At 41.9% G+C, this 13,367-nt stretch overlaps 2 pseudogenes; one reads left to right on the top strand and one right to left on the bottom strand.

The window, feature by feature from the left end:
- Positions 1-5,128: 5,128 nt before the first annotated feature.
- LOC112635064 lies at positions 5,129-5,573 on the bottom strand (annotated as a pseudogene).
- A 1,563-nt stretch (positions 5,574-7,136) lies between these two features.
- Positions 7,137-7,395, top strand: LOC112634093 (annotated as a pseudogene).
- The last annotated feature ends 5,972 nt before the right edge of the window (positions 7,396-13,367 follow it).

Raw genomic sequence — 13,367 nt, forward strand, 5'->3', positions numbered from 1 at the left:
GTTTTTAAATTTTATCCTGCCTCAGGCCATGTTTATCCAATGCAATTGGATATCCTGATCCAGATAAAACCTTATTCCTCCCAGGGCTCTCTTAAGTGAGAACAAAGCCCCTTCCGTCTCCATTGACAACCATTTTCATATGTTCTCACACCTTTCCAATACACTACAAAAGGATATTTTAAATAAGCAGGTGACCTCTTTACAAAAAGCAAGTGGGTAAAAGTTTGGAGCAGTGGCAAGCAGATGGTACAGTTCATACAAATAGTTCTTTAAACTTCTTATTACAGCTCTATTATCTAGTAAGTTTTTACCTCCAGCCTACCCAAAATAGGCCCTGTGGATTTCCTACCAGTCAGGTGAAGTGGTTCCTCTGGAAATGTAAGCTCTGTGGTAAACCCAGTGATTTAAGATCTTACAAAGACAGTATATGCTACTTTAAGTTGAGCGCAGAAAGCATGAATGCCTTAAATCAATAGCTTCAGATTCTTTGGACCCACTGTAACAGATGTATTTTACTAGCCAGGCATGTTGGTGCAAGCCTGTAGTCCCAGCTACTCAGGAGGCTGTGGGAGGACTGCTTGAGCCAGGGAGGTTGAGGCTGCAGTGAGCCGTGTTTGCACCACTGCACTCCAGCCTGGGTGACGAAGCGAGACCCTGTCTCAAAAACAAGAAAGAAATGCATTTCACGTCACACCCAAGTCTACACTCCCACGTGGCTGTGTAACTGAAGCCAGTTTCACAAAACTGTGCTGACTTTTGCTACACTTTATATAATTTTTTCCTTAAAAAAAACAACAAAAAAATGCTGGCCAGGCACGGTGGCTCACGCCTGTAATCCCAACACTTTGGGAGGCCAAGGCAGGCGAATCAGAAGGTCAGGAGTTCAAGATCAGCCTGGCCAACATGGTGAAATCCCATCTCTACTAAAAATACAAAAAAAAAAAAAAAATAGCTGGGCACAAAGGCAGGCACCTGTAATCCCAGCTACTCAGGAGGCTGAGGCAGGAGAATCACTTGACCTGGGGAGGCAGAGGTTGCGGTAAGCCGAGATTGCACCACTGAACTCCGTCCTCGGCAACAGAGTGAGACTCTGTCTCAGAAAAAAAAAAAAAAAAAGCTGCTGCAAGTTGAAGCTCACTATATTGAGTTTATATCCCACTAATGAATTGAGGTTCACAGTTTTCAAAAAATCCTGTTTTGTGTAATCCCACCTGCTGAGGTGGCTGAGGCAGGAGAATCACTCGAACCCAGGAGGTGGAGTTTGCAGTGACCAGAGATCGTGCCACTGAACTCTAGCCTGGGCAACAGAGCAAAACAGCAGCTAAAAAAAATACATATATATATATATATCCTGCTTTAAATTATATTTAGGAAAAACTACTAAAACTCCCCTTATTATTTATCTATTATCTAATGCCTCTCACTAAAAGGATAAACATCACACATGATCAGAAATGCCTTGTTATGTTTTAGGGGTGAGAGAAATAATAACAGGTGAGAGGATAAAAAGTAAACAGTACCAGATGGAAGTACCAGAAGGAAAATAACAAATAACAACTTTTAGAGAGATTGAGGAAATGGCCCCAACATCCTAAAAGTTATCTCATAACACCTTGTCCAATAAACAAGATCTAACAGTCTTTTCTCAGTTCTTTCCAGGCACTGTGACAGACCAATGATGGGGGAGGCTGGAGAGAGAAGTAGCTGGACTTCTTGCTGCCTGCATATGCACCACCTCAGACAGACCTCGTACACGGGGCTGAATGAATGGCCGGGGCTGAGGCTGCCTCTCTGCTCTTGCTTCCAGGAGAGGGATGTTCGAGAGTCCAAGTGCTAAGCTCTTACACAGTGTGATGGAGAAAGGCCTGAGCTCTCCTCCCTGGCCTTTTCACAGGTGAGGGAAGAGATTCCTTCAGTGGAAAAGTAGGCTGGAGCACTGCGAAATTTCTCTGGCCATGCCGTTTACCCAGCTCTAAAATGGTGCGGATAAAAAGCAGAGTCAATAAGGGAAATGGTTTATATTCAAGGATCTGAATTTTATTATTGGTAAATTGTAATATATCTTACATCCTGGAAGGAATAAAACATTTATAAAGCACATTTTCCAGCTCTACCATTCTCTTTCCATTTCCTCTCCTGACAGGAAAGATGGGAGAGAGGGTGGAGAGAGAGAGAGAAAGTGAGAGAAGAAGAAAAAGGAGAAGGAGGAAGAGAAAGAGGATGAGGAAAGGACAAAAAAAGGAAGGAAGGGAGAAAAAGTACTAAGGCTAGAATCTAATCAGATCTCAATTTAGTTAAACTCAGAAAATGTTTTTTTCTTTTAAGTGTACATGGGGTCAAAAATGTTTGAAGTCCTAGCTGCTTTTTTTAAGGCAGAAAAATCGAGTAAAACTAATATACTTTGACTATCACATTAGGGATTAAAAAAGAAAAAATATATTAAAAAATAGTAAAACTAATGTAATTTATGCTAAAGTGTAAAATGTCATTTTAATGCCTTTCTAGAAGTGATAAGGAGTAATCAGTGAAAGGTATGAAGACGACCAAACAATCAGATTTTGTCTAAAATAGGACCTGTGGACTCCCTACTATTTAAATAACTTTCATCAGTCATCCACCCTATTGGCTTAGTTTATTCCTCTTCTTTGAATCAATCCAAACATCCACAGGTCCCCATAGCTAACATTAGAGTTAATCATTTCTTTTCCCAAATGATTCTAATCACCCAGTTTGGGCTGGGTTAGGCAGACCAGTAAGCAGCCAGGATCACAGTAATTTGGCAAGGATGGTAGACAAAGACTACAAATATTTTCTAGACAATTAAACATAAAGTGAATTCAACCTCTCTCCATTTAATTCCAAAGGTCTCCAAGCCTTCTATGAATGACATCTTGATGCTCTTGAAGACATCATTTCAACTGATTGTCAGCTCTGTTTCTGTTGCAGGCGTACACGTTAGCAGACTTTATTTCACCTCTAGGCAGGCAATGTTTTCAAGCCAATTATGATGAAAGTGCTTAACTTAAGATGAGTCTAAGATAAGTGTTTCTATTCATATCCTATTTTGATTTTTGATATGTAACTTAATGTTTTGTAGGTTATCAGCAGGACCCACTTTATTGAATTTTCATCTCCCATTAGGAATCCAAATTTATATAAGCTCACAGTTAGAATTTCCTGACATCAGAAACTTAAGGGACTTTTTATATATATATATATATATATAAAATAAGTTCATTTAAAACTTCTATTCAGGGTCAAAGCCACAGAGCCCTTCTCAGAAGTCGCAGAACTTGAAGCTACAGAATACTCCTCAGAAAGGGGAACATTCTCAGTAGTAGAAATCAGCTTGATGATAAGGAAAATGTACAAGTTATATTCATGTCACCATAGAATCCAAATCATCAATGTGCCATTTGTCACCTCCCAGAACATCTTCCTAGTTTAGTTTTTCTCTGAGAATCGTCATGTCATGAATGTGCTACTAAGAGTCAGGAGAGCTGGACTTCAAAACATCAGCTTTGCCCCTGACTAGCTTTGTGACTTTGAACACACTTTGAACACATCAGTAAACCTCTCTTGATCCCTGTTTTCTCAATCCCACAAGAGCACACACATACAAAATCTCATCTGAAAAATGCTGGTACTTGATTAGATGATCTCTAAAACCATTTTCCATTTATAAAAACCTATTCTAAAACTAGGACTCATTTTAACCCTTAACAAAAATGTATAGGGCTAGAAATCCTCAAATTGTTGGAGTCCCCTAAGATGTAACAAATGCCTGTTGAATTTGAAACAGAGGTTCATGTTATACCAAAGTTTAGAACCTTCAAATCAGAGTCATTTATTCCTGCTTTTTTTCAGTCAGTCAATAAAACTTATTGGACATCTGCTACATACCAGGCACTGTCTTGAGCCTAAGTGAACATCAGAGAGGGGGCAACAGGTTTAAAAGCCAGCAGCTGTATAAAGAAGTGGGAGATGGAAGAGAGAGCAGAGAAGAAAGGAAAAAGGAATATGTCAGCATATTTCTTCTGTTACCAAAACACCAGGGGTTTGGTCTAGGTCCCATTGCTCTCTGCACTGAAAGCCAATCACTGAGACAAGGAGTACTGCCAGGGAAGAAGACTTATTCCAGTCCTGCATCTGAGGTGATGGGACGTTGGTCTCAAATCTATCTCCTCAACCAACTGAAAGTAGGGGTTGGTACAGCAAGGGAGAAACGTAACTGTGTGGAAAAATAGGAATTAGGGAGGAGTAAAGAAAAGGACTGGTCAACAGGAAGCTGGTGATCAGTTAGGCAATCATGTCCAGTGAGGGGTCTGGTGTCTCACTGTCTAGATGCAGTGACCTGGTGAGTTTCAGTTCCATAATACTATCTGGGGAGCTTGCTGGTTAGTTTCCTGAGAAAGGAACTCAGATAAGACAAATGTAACTTTCTCAAGTTTTAAGACTGGAAAGGTCAATTTTTATGTTTATCCAAAATAAACCATAAACATCAGTTCTATGAGACAACTGGGCCAGTTTCACTTCCAGCACAGAAGCCTCAATTTATTTTTTTGCCATAAATACCAATGAAGTTATAAGACACTAAGTGCTTAAAGGCAACTAGAAGAAGGTATGCTCTTTAAAAGTTGTTTAGCAGTTTTAGGTTAACAGCAAAATTAAATGGAAAGTAGAGATTTTCCATAGATCCTGCCTCCCACATGTGCTCAGCCTCCCCAACACCTTGCTTTGGGGTGGTACATTTGTTACAACTGATGAACCTACAGGGACATGTGTTTGTGTTTATTTTTCAATGAATGAAACTCATATATAACCATGATCATCAAAATACAAAATTGACATTTAATCTTTAGGATGTTTGACTAATCTGTTTCTCCCATTCTAACCCAATCTCTTAATCTTTTTTTTGTTTGTTTGTTATAGCACAACTTATATATTTCAAATGGACAAAAAATTAGTATCATTTACAGTATCTTAAGATAAATTTCCTTTGAATGGGAGCTTCCTTTCTAGTACTTTGAGGTGATAAGATGTATCTAGAAAATTTACTACTGTGGAAAATGAAGACTGCCTAAATCAAATGGGGGGGAAGGGGCAGGGCCTATGTTTTTCTTTTTGATTAATTGCTGTAACACTGTCCTTTGGGTGGCTGAGGGAGTTTCATATTTTCTTTAGACGTCATTAGGCGCCGAAGCGCTTGCAGGACAACTTTGATGCTATATGAATTCTGCCATTTTGCTAGCACTGATATGGCTCTTGGGTCCACCACTCCATTAGAACTATTTACTCCATTCCATATTAATTTTTGTTACAAATCTTACAAAGGGGGGTGCTTCTGGGTATTTAGGTCCACATTCTATTTTAAGGCTGTATATTCGGTTTTCATAAATTGTTCTTGGAGGCCCAATTATCATCCCTGTCCATCTTGTAAGTGTCATGTCTTCGTCATCTTCCAGACTCCAGCTAACTGTGCCATCTCCTACTCCTTTCTGGCCTTCTTCAAGTTCTTCCAACAGTCGGAAATTGCGAGAGACTTTTACTCCCGAGCCCGTGGTGGCTGCCATCTTGCCTCGATGTTGCTTGAAGGCTGGCCCCTTCTTCACCGCCCTCCCCCCAATCTCTTAATCTATAAGGAACCAGAGAGAAAAGAAATATGACCCAAGCTGCTTCTGAAAGTCTGGGGATAAACTGGTAAACTACAGAGGCTCACATCAGGAGAAGAAAAAATCCCTTCAGCTACTGGAGTCTGAGCTACTTTCAGGTACTCTTTCTTCCAACTTTTCCCCTTCCTAACCCACTACTCCCAAAACACATATAGCCACACCAGACCAATCGTTCAACTTTTATGTAACAAAGCTGTGAGTTGTTTTTCAGTCACCATGGACCCCCAGGTTGAAGGTCATGTAACCTGAGCATGCCCAGATGAACCAAGCATGCAACTATGGGGAAACCCAAGTGCTCCAATAGAGGAGCAGGAACAGGGGCTGTATTAAGGAGTAGACACTGCATGGCAGGATCCAGGATCCAATCATATTGAGTTCTGGCATCACCTCATTGCAAGATCCAATCAGATCACACCTCATTACCCTATGCTTATAAAACCTGACCCAGCCCCCAGCTCAGGAAGACATTTTTGAGCATTTCCTTCTGTCTCCTTGACAGTCAACTTACAATAGACTTTTCTCACTGCAAAAATCCAGTGCTTCAGTGTTTGGCTTTCCATTGTGCATGGGTATGTAAACCCAGTTTGGTGTGGTAATACACACACACACACACACACACACACAGAGTATCATCTAACTTGGAGAGCCTCTGTAAGATCTTTCTTTAACCAGGAGGTTGAGGACCATTTTCTAAGACTCCTTTTAGACCCCTGATAATCCTAATTTAGCCAGTACCCCAAGATGGGAACAAGTACTATAGGGATTTTCAGAGCTAGGAGGCAACACACCTCCCACAACAGGATGTTGTAAATTCTCCAAAAGCATGCATTTTCAAACTACATATAACTTCCACCACCTAATCCACCAAGAATCAGATTCAGATACACCTCTGAAGTACCTATCACTCTCTTTCCTTTAGAATCACTTCCCTGGTAAGGCACAGAAGTTAAGTGGAAGTTGCTGAAATAAAATGACATCCTGGCCGGGCGCGGTGGCTCAAGCCTGTAATCCCAGCACTTTGGGAGGCCGAGACGGGTGGATCACGAGGTCAGGAGATTGAGACCATCCTGGCTAACACGGTGAAACCCCGTCTCTACTAAAAAAAATACAAAAAACTAGCCGGGCGAGGTGGCGGGCACCTGTAGTCCCAGCTACTCAGGAGGCTGAGGCAGGAGAATGGCGTAAACCCAGGAGGCGGAGCTTGCAGTGAGCTGAGATCCGGCCACTGCACTCCAGCCTGGGCCACAGAGCGAGACTCCGTCTCAAAAAAAAAAAAAAAAAAAAAAAAAAAAAAAACCAAATAAAATGACATCCTAAGAATCTCTGTTCTAGAAATCACTATCCACAATACAAATGTAGAAAATTAAAATAAAATTAAAATATCAACATTTCTCCATTCATCTTACTACATACGCTAACCAAAATACTTTAATTAAAAGCTAAGTCACCTGAACCTGGCCAACCATGGTGAACCTGGGCCTGTCCTAGGTGGACCACACCATGGCTGCCAAGCACCCAGCACGAGCATGGCCTTTGGCTTGCAGATGTTCATTCAGAGGAAGTTTCCATATCCTTTGCAGTGGATCCTACTAGTGGCCGTGGTCTCCGGCTCTGTGCCAGCTATGGGGTAACAAGAGTGGAGTTGGAGAAATGCAACAACCTCTGGCTCTCCCTGGAGACCAGGCAGCTCCCCAAAGACGTGAGCACAGATCAGCAAAGCTAGGAGAGCTCTAGATAGGGCACAGAGGATTGGGGGCAGGAGGAGGAGTCCTGGAACACAGCCTTTATGACCCCCAATCCCAATCTGACCCCCCCCACACCCTAGGGTACCCCAACCATATCCTCTGTCCGCATGTGCGGCCAGGCCTGACAACCTGGGCCTGGTTGTCTGGCCTGCTGCTCCAACCTGGGACCTGCCCAGGAGGTTGGAGAAGAAAGGATTCTCCCTGGGGTGGTGGTTCTCCTCCAGGGTATTGGGACACATTATCTGCACTGCCAGCAGAGAGGGTGTGTCTGGGGCATAGGGTAGTAGGGGCTTGTGCACTTTGTCATTCCCTTTCTAACCCCTGGACCTCCAACAAGCCCAGGGTGACAGCTGGTGCTAGGAGTATGGAGTTAATAAATGGCTTATCTGCCAGGCACAGTGGTTTACACCTGTAATCCCAGCACTTTGGGAGGCCGAGGCAGGTGGATCACCTGAAGTCAAGAGTTCGAGACCACCCTGGCCAACATGGTGAAACCCTGTCTCTAATAAAAATACAAAAATTAGTCAGGCATGGTGGTGGGTGCCTGTAATCCCAGCTACTCGGGAGGCTGAGGTAGGAGAATCACTTGAACCCGGGAGGCATTGGTTGCAGTGAGCCAAGATGGCACCACTGCACTCCAGCCCGGGTGACAGAGTGAGACTCTGTCTCAAAAAAAATTAAATAAAAATAAAAATAAGCTAAATCTATATATTAAGTTAAAACCACAGTTTTTAAGCCTCATAATCAGTACTTATGCTTTGACATGATGAATATGCATGACTTAGATCCTAAAACATAGTAGAAGATTGGCTCTGTATTAGTCCGTTTTCACACTGCTAAAAGAACTATCTGAAACTGGGTAATTTATGAAGAAAAGAGGTTTAATTGACTCACAGTTGTACAGGCTTAACAGGAAGCATGACTGGGAAGCCTCAGGAAACTTACAATCATGGTGGAAGGCAAAGGGGAAGCAAGGACCTTCTTCACATGGTGGTAGAGGAGAGAGAGAGCGCGAAGCGGGGAGTACCACACACTTTCAAACAACCAGATCTCATGAGAACTCAGTCACTATCACAGGAACAGCAAGGGGGAAGTTTGCCCCCATTCAATGAGACAAAAAAATTAATATGAATTTGTATGAAGAGTAAAAAGAACTCTTTGATAGATTCCACCTACATTCAAAAACTTTGTTTTATTTATCAGAGATAATTCAAGCAAGGAATCCTATTTGAAGGTGTCATTGAGTTAAGAAAGAGGAAAACAAGGGCACAGTAAATATGTGCAATCTTCATTCAAATGCTAGTTTGTACTTCCAGTTCTCCTCTTCATGCTCTGCCTGACTTTTTTCTCCACTAGGTGGATAGATAGGGGTACTAGAGATAATAACTCTTGTTAGGATTTGAGCTCAGAAATCAGGACTGGATCTAAGGTGGGAAACTATGTTCTAGACCCAGATGGACTACAAGCTTTGTGACATTGATTAAGTTGTCATCCCTCTGGTCAAAGATCCTTATTTTAAAAAGGAAGTGCTGTACTATATGATCTCTAGGGTTCCTTCCACACTTATAACCTCATTATCTGGGATTTCGAGGTATAACCAATCCAGGTGGTACACCAACCTGGGGCTTTCAATATTAAGGAATGTTCTAGAGAATTACGAATAGTCAATAAATATTTAAGTATACCATCTGCTATAGTTTGGATATGTGATCCTCCAAATCTCACGTTGAAATTTGATTCCTAATGTTGGAGGTGGAACCTAATGGGAGGCTGTTTGGATCATGGAAGCCGATACCTCATGAATCTCTTAGTGCCTTCCTCACATTAATGAGTGAGTTCTGTCTTTATTATTTCCCCTCAAGAGTTTCTCCTAGTGCTGGTTAAAAAGAGTCTAACATCTTCCCTCTCTCTTGCTTCCTCTCTTTCCCTGTAATTTCTGCACACGCCAGCTCCCCTTCTCTTTCCACCACAAATGGAAGCAGCCTGAAGCCCTCACCAGAAACAGATACTGGCGTCATCCTTCTTGTTCAGTCTGAAGAACTGTGAGCCAAATAAACCTCTTCCATATATATATATATATATATATATATATATATATATATATATATATATATATATACACACACACTTTCTTGTTAGACAAGGCCTCACTCTGTCACCCAGGCTAGAATGCAGTGGCATGATCACAGCTCACTGCAGCCTCAACCTCCTGGGCTGAAATGATCCTCCCACCTCAGCTTCCCAAGTAGCTGAGACTATAGGCAGGCACCACCATGCCCAGCTAATAAAGCTCTCTTTTTTACTAAATTACCTAGTCTCAGGTATTCCTTAACAGCAACACATACAGACTAAGAAACCATCCTAAACAAAAAATTAGAGGCATGCTGTACCTGAAATTCTGACTCTGGTCATTTATCCCTTCTTAGCAGCAAGTAAATGCTCTCTAGTCAATTTTGGATAATGAGTTTCTCAATCCTATCATTTCAGTTTCCTGGTTCACTGTCAGTCATTGTCTTGTGTATGTTAAAAGACAATTAGTGACTCTCTCTACATTATTTAATATTTTCCTGAAAGGTCTCTGCTGTGCTGATTGCAAAACACGTAAAGTCTTTTCTTTTCACTCATGCCCTTCTTTTCTTGTCTCTTTTCCTTGCTATGTTTGTCCTGCATTTGTACATCCCATGTATAGCATTAATCTTGCTGCTACTGCTGTCCCTCCATATGTTTTCTTCCAGGGGGCTTTCATGTAGTGCTCAAGACACTGTACTGACTTATCCCTAAGACATCACCTCTCTGCACTGCCTACCCATTCCCATCTCTCCCTATACACATATTTATCTCAGGTCCTCTTATTCTATAAGCAAAGATTTCAGACCACCTGCTCTTAATGTCATTGATCACTTCTTAATTTAGCTAGATATCAGAAATTGGAGCCTCTAAGGCTAAATTCAGTCCATAGACATGTTATGTCTGCCCCACATTATATTTTAACATCCACAAAAAGATCTAAATGTTTGTTCTTGCAGTCCTGGACCCAGGTTTACTGCAGCAATCAACTGGAGATGAGCACACCCTTCAGCTCACCACAATGCCCAGCCAAAGGCCAGGTGCCATTTATTCTCCCACTGGGCTGCTGCCTTCCCATAACTAACCCTGCTTTACATTCTACTTGGTCCCTGGGGGCATTTCAAGTCACCACCTGAGGTCTCTATGATAAGAGAACTTCATATTTACCTAGGAAAATTATATGTGGTCTAGGCAGAGTAAGACTGGCTTTCTGGGCAAGTGTTACCAGAAAGACCATGAGGAAATTGGAACTCAGACTTTCCAGATCTTTTACTATTTGAATCATCTTCAGAGACAGAACCTACTCTTTATCTAGAATGTGGCTTACTGAGCTAGAAGTGACATCTCTTAAATACACAAACATTAGGGAAGGATAATGACAGGAAAGGAAGGAAAAGGTGAAGGAAGAAAGAAATAATATCTATAGAGGACAAGGAATAATCTCCATATTAGTGATTTCAAAAATAAAGATTCCTTATACTTGCCAAAATGACATGCAAATATATAATAAAGCCCACTAAAAACATAGGCTCTGTCCTTTAGGTGGTTTTTTGCTTTGTTTTGTTTTGTTTTTTGAGATGGAATCTCACTCTGTTGCCCAGGCTGATCTTGGCTCACTACAACCTCTGCCTCCGGGGTTGGAGCAATTCTCCTGCCTCAGCCTCTCGAGTAGTTGGGATTACAGGTGTGCGCCACCACACCCAGCTAATTTTTGTATTTTTAGTAGAGATGGGGTTCCGCCATGTTGGCCAGGCTGGTCTTGAACTCCTGACCTCAGGTGATCCACCGCCTCAGCCTCCCAGAGTGCTGGGATTACAGGCACTCTTGAGCCACAGTGCCTAGCCTGTCCTTTAGCTTTAACACATCAAAGCAAACCTGGGATAGATATGAGCAAACTTACTTTTCTTTCCTTGCTTTTAAATCAAGTTTAAGTGAATATTTATATTTACTAGGCACAGAATTAGCATGTGTTTCTACTCTCCACTCATGGGCCTGTGGAAGACATCACTAATAGTTTGGGACATCATTCCACACTGAATCTCATAAGCCTTTAAATTCTACTCAATGTATGATACTGGACAGCCTAACATCTGTAGCTGGCTAGCAAGATGAAGCTGCTTCTCTACCTGGCCCTAAGAGCCTTGTGACACCTTCCCAACACTAAGGAACAGCTCCCTAATATGTGTCATAGCGGAGATATAGTAGAAGGGAACACTGGGGGAAAACCAGTAAGAAATGTAAACTGAGGAAGACAAAGACAGGTTTTCCCTGTACCTTTCTGTAAAGGAAAGTTAGATGCTTTCTAACTTTCAGTTAAGAACAGTCAAATCTTTTTTTCCCTTGACATCCCTGATTCATGGATATGGCTAGGTTTATGTCTAATTATACTCAGATAACTAATTGTCTCAAGTGTCTTAAGTGTCTGGTTGATGGTTGAAAGTAAGCTCCAGGGATAAGTGGTCTCTCAAGGAGTAGATTGTGGGATGGAGAGGCAGAAGGCTGCCAAGGTACTATAGCTATGTCTATGCAATTCATGTGATCTCCACCACCTTATACCTCCATGCCCACTCACCCATGAGGCAGGGGGCATTTATATTTAAAAGAGACCTATCTATAGCTGCAAAGGTTAATCTCAAATATGTATCTTGGCAGACAAAGGTGAAGAGAGACTTGTGGAGGAAGCCATTGTAAAACCACATAACAGAAATCACCACTTATTCCTCCTAAGCTTGTCATGCATGTAGACATGAAAAAGACCAACCCGACCCTCAGTACTATGTGAGGTTGCTGATTCAAATTCAGCTAACACTTATTATCTTATTAACTGCCTTGCATTGTAGCAGAGGCTTTTTTATCAATCATTTTATTTAATTCTCAAAACAACCCTATGTGCTAAGTCTTCTTAGAGCACATTATTCAGATGGTGATTTTGAGGTTGCCCAGTTAATCAGTAGCACAATTCTCAGCATGAAGCATGTAATCCTAAAATCAGCTTTGAATAGAGGTGACCCACTGGTGACCAAAGTGTCCTATCAACTCATAGATAGTCACCTGGGCTCACACAGTTTTTTTAATGTAGTGCCACATTTTAAATCTGACATATTGGCCAGGCACAGTGGCTCATGCCTGTAACCCCAGCACTTTGGGAGGCCAAGGTGGGTGGATCACAAGGTCAGGAGTTCAAGACAAGCCTGGCCAGGATGCTGAAATCCCGTCTCTACTAAAAATACAAAAATTAGCCTGGTGTGGTGGCACTCGCCTGTAAGCCCAACTACCTGGGAGGCTGAGGCAAGAGAATCACTTGAACCTGGGAGGCAGGGGTTGCAATGAGCCGAGATCACGCCACGGCACTCCAGCCTGGGTGACAGAGGAAGACTCCATCTCAAAAAAAAAAAAAAAAATCTGACATATATCCTTTAAAATATCAGGTTCCTCATTTCTTTTGAAAAGTGAGATAACCCAGTAACACTAGGCCCACATATTGACAACTAACTGGAGCTAAAGAGAAAGCAGCTGACTTGATCACACACACACACACAGATACACACACACATACCCCTACACTCTGTGAATGCACACTCAATAAATAAAACTGCCTCACTCACTACACAACCAGCCTGGCTCCTGGCCATAGAATATACCTTTGTTCTTTGCTTATCCCGAACTTTAATTTAGTTCATCCTCCACTAATTTCCTACTAGGAGTCAACTGTTCACACTTATTCTCACTTCTTTTCAAAGTCCTCTTTTCTTTAACTAGCACTGTGGATTTCTAGTCGGCTTTCCACCCTGGTCCTTTCCACACTGTTGACACACTAAGTGGATGCCTCACCCATCTTCCAGTCCTGGAGTCATTGTTCAAAAGAGAAGCAGGATTTTCTGAG

This window comes from Theropithecus gelada, chromosome 11 (assembly GCF_003255815.1).
Source record: "Theropithecus gelada isolate Dixy chromosome 11, Tgel_1.0, whole genome shotgun sequence".
Taxonomy (NCBI): domain Eukaryota; kingdom Metazoa; phylum Chordata; class Mammalia; order Primates; family Cercopithecidae; genus Theropithecus; species Theropithecus gelada.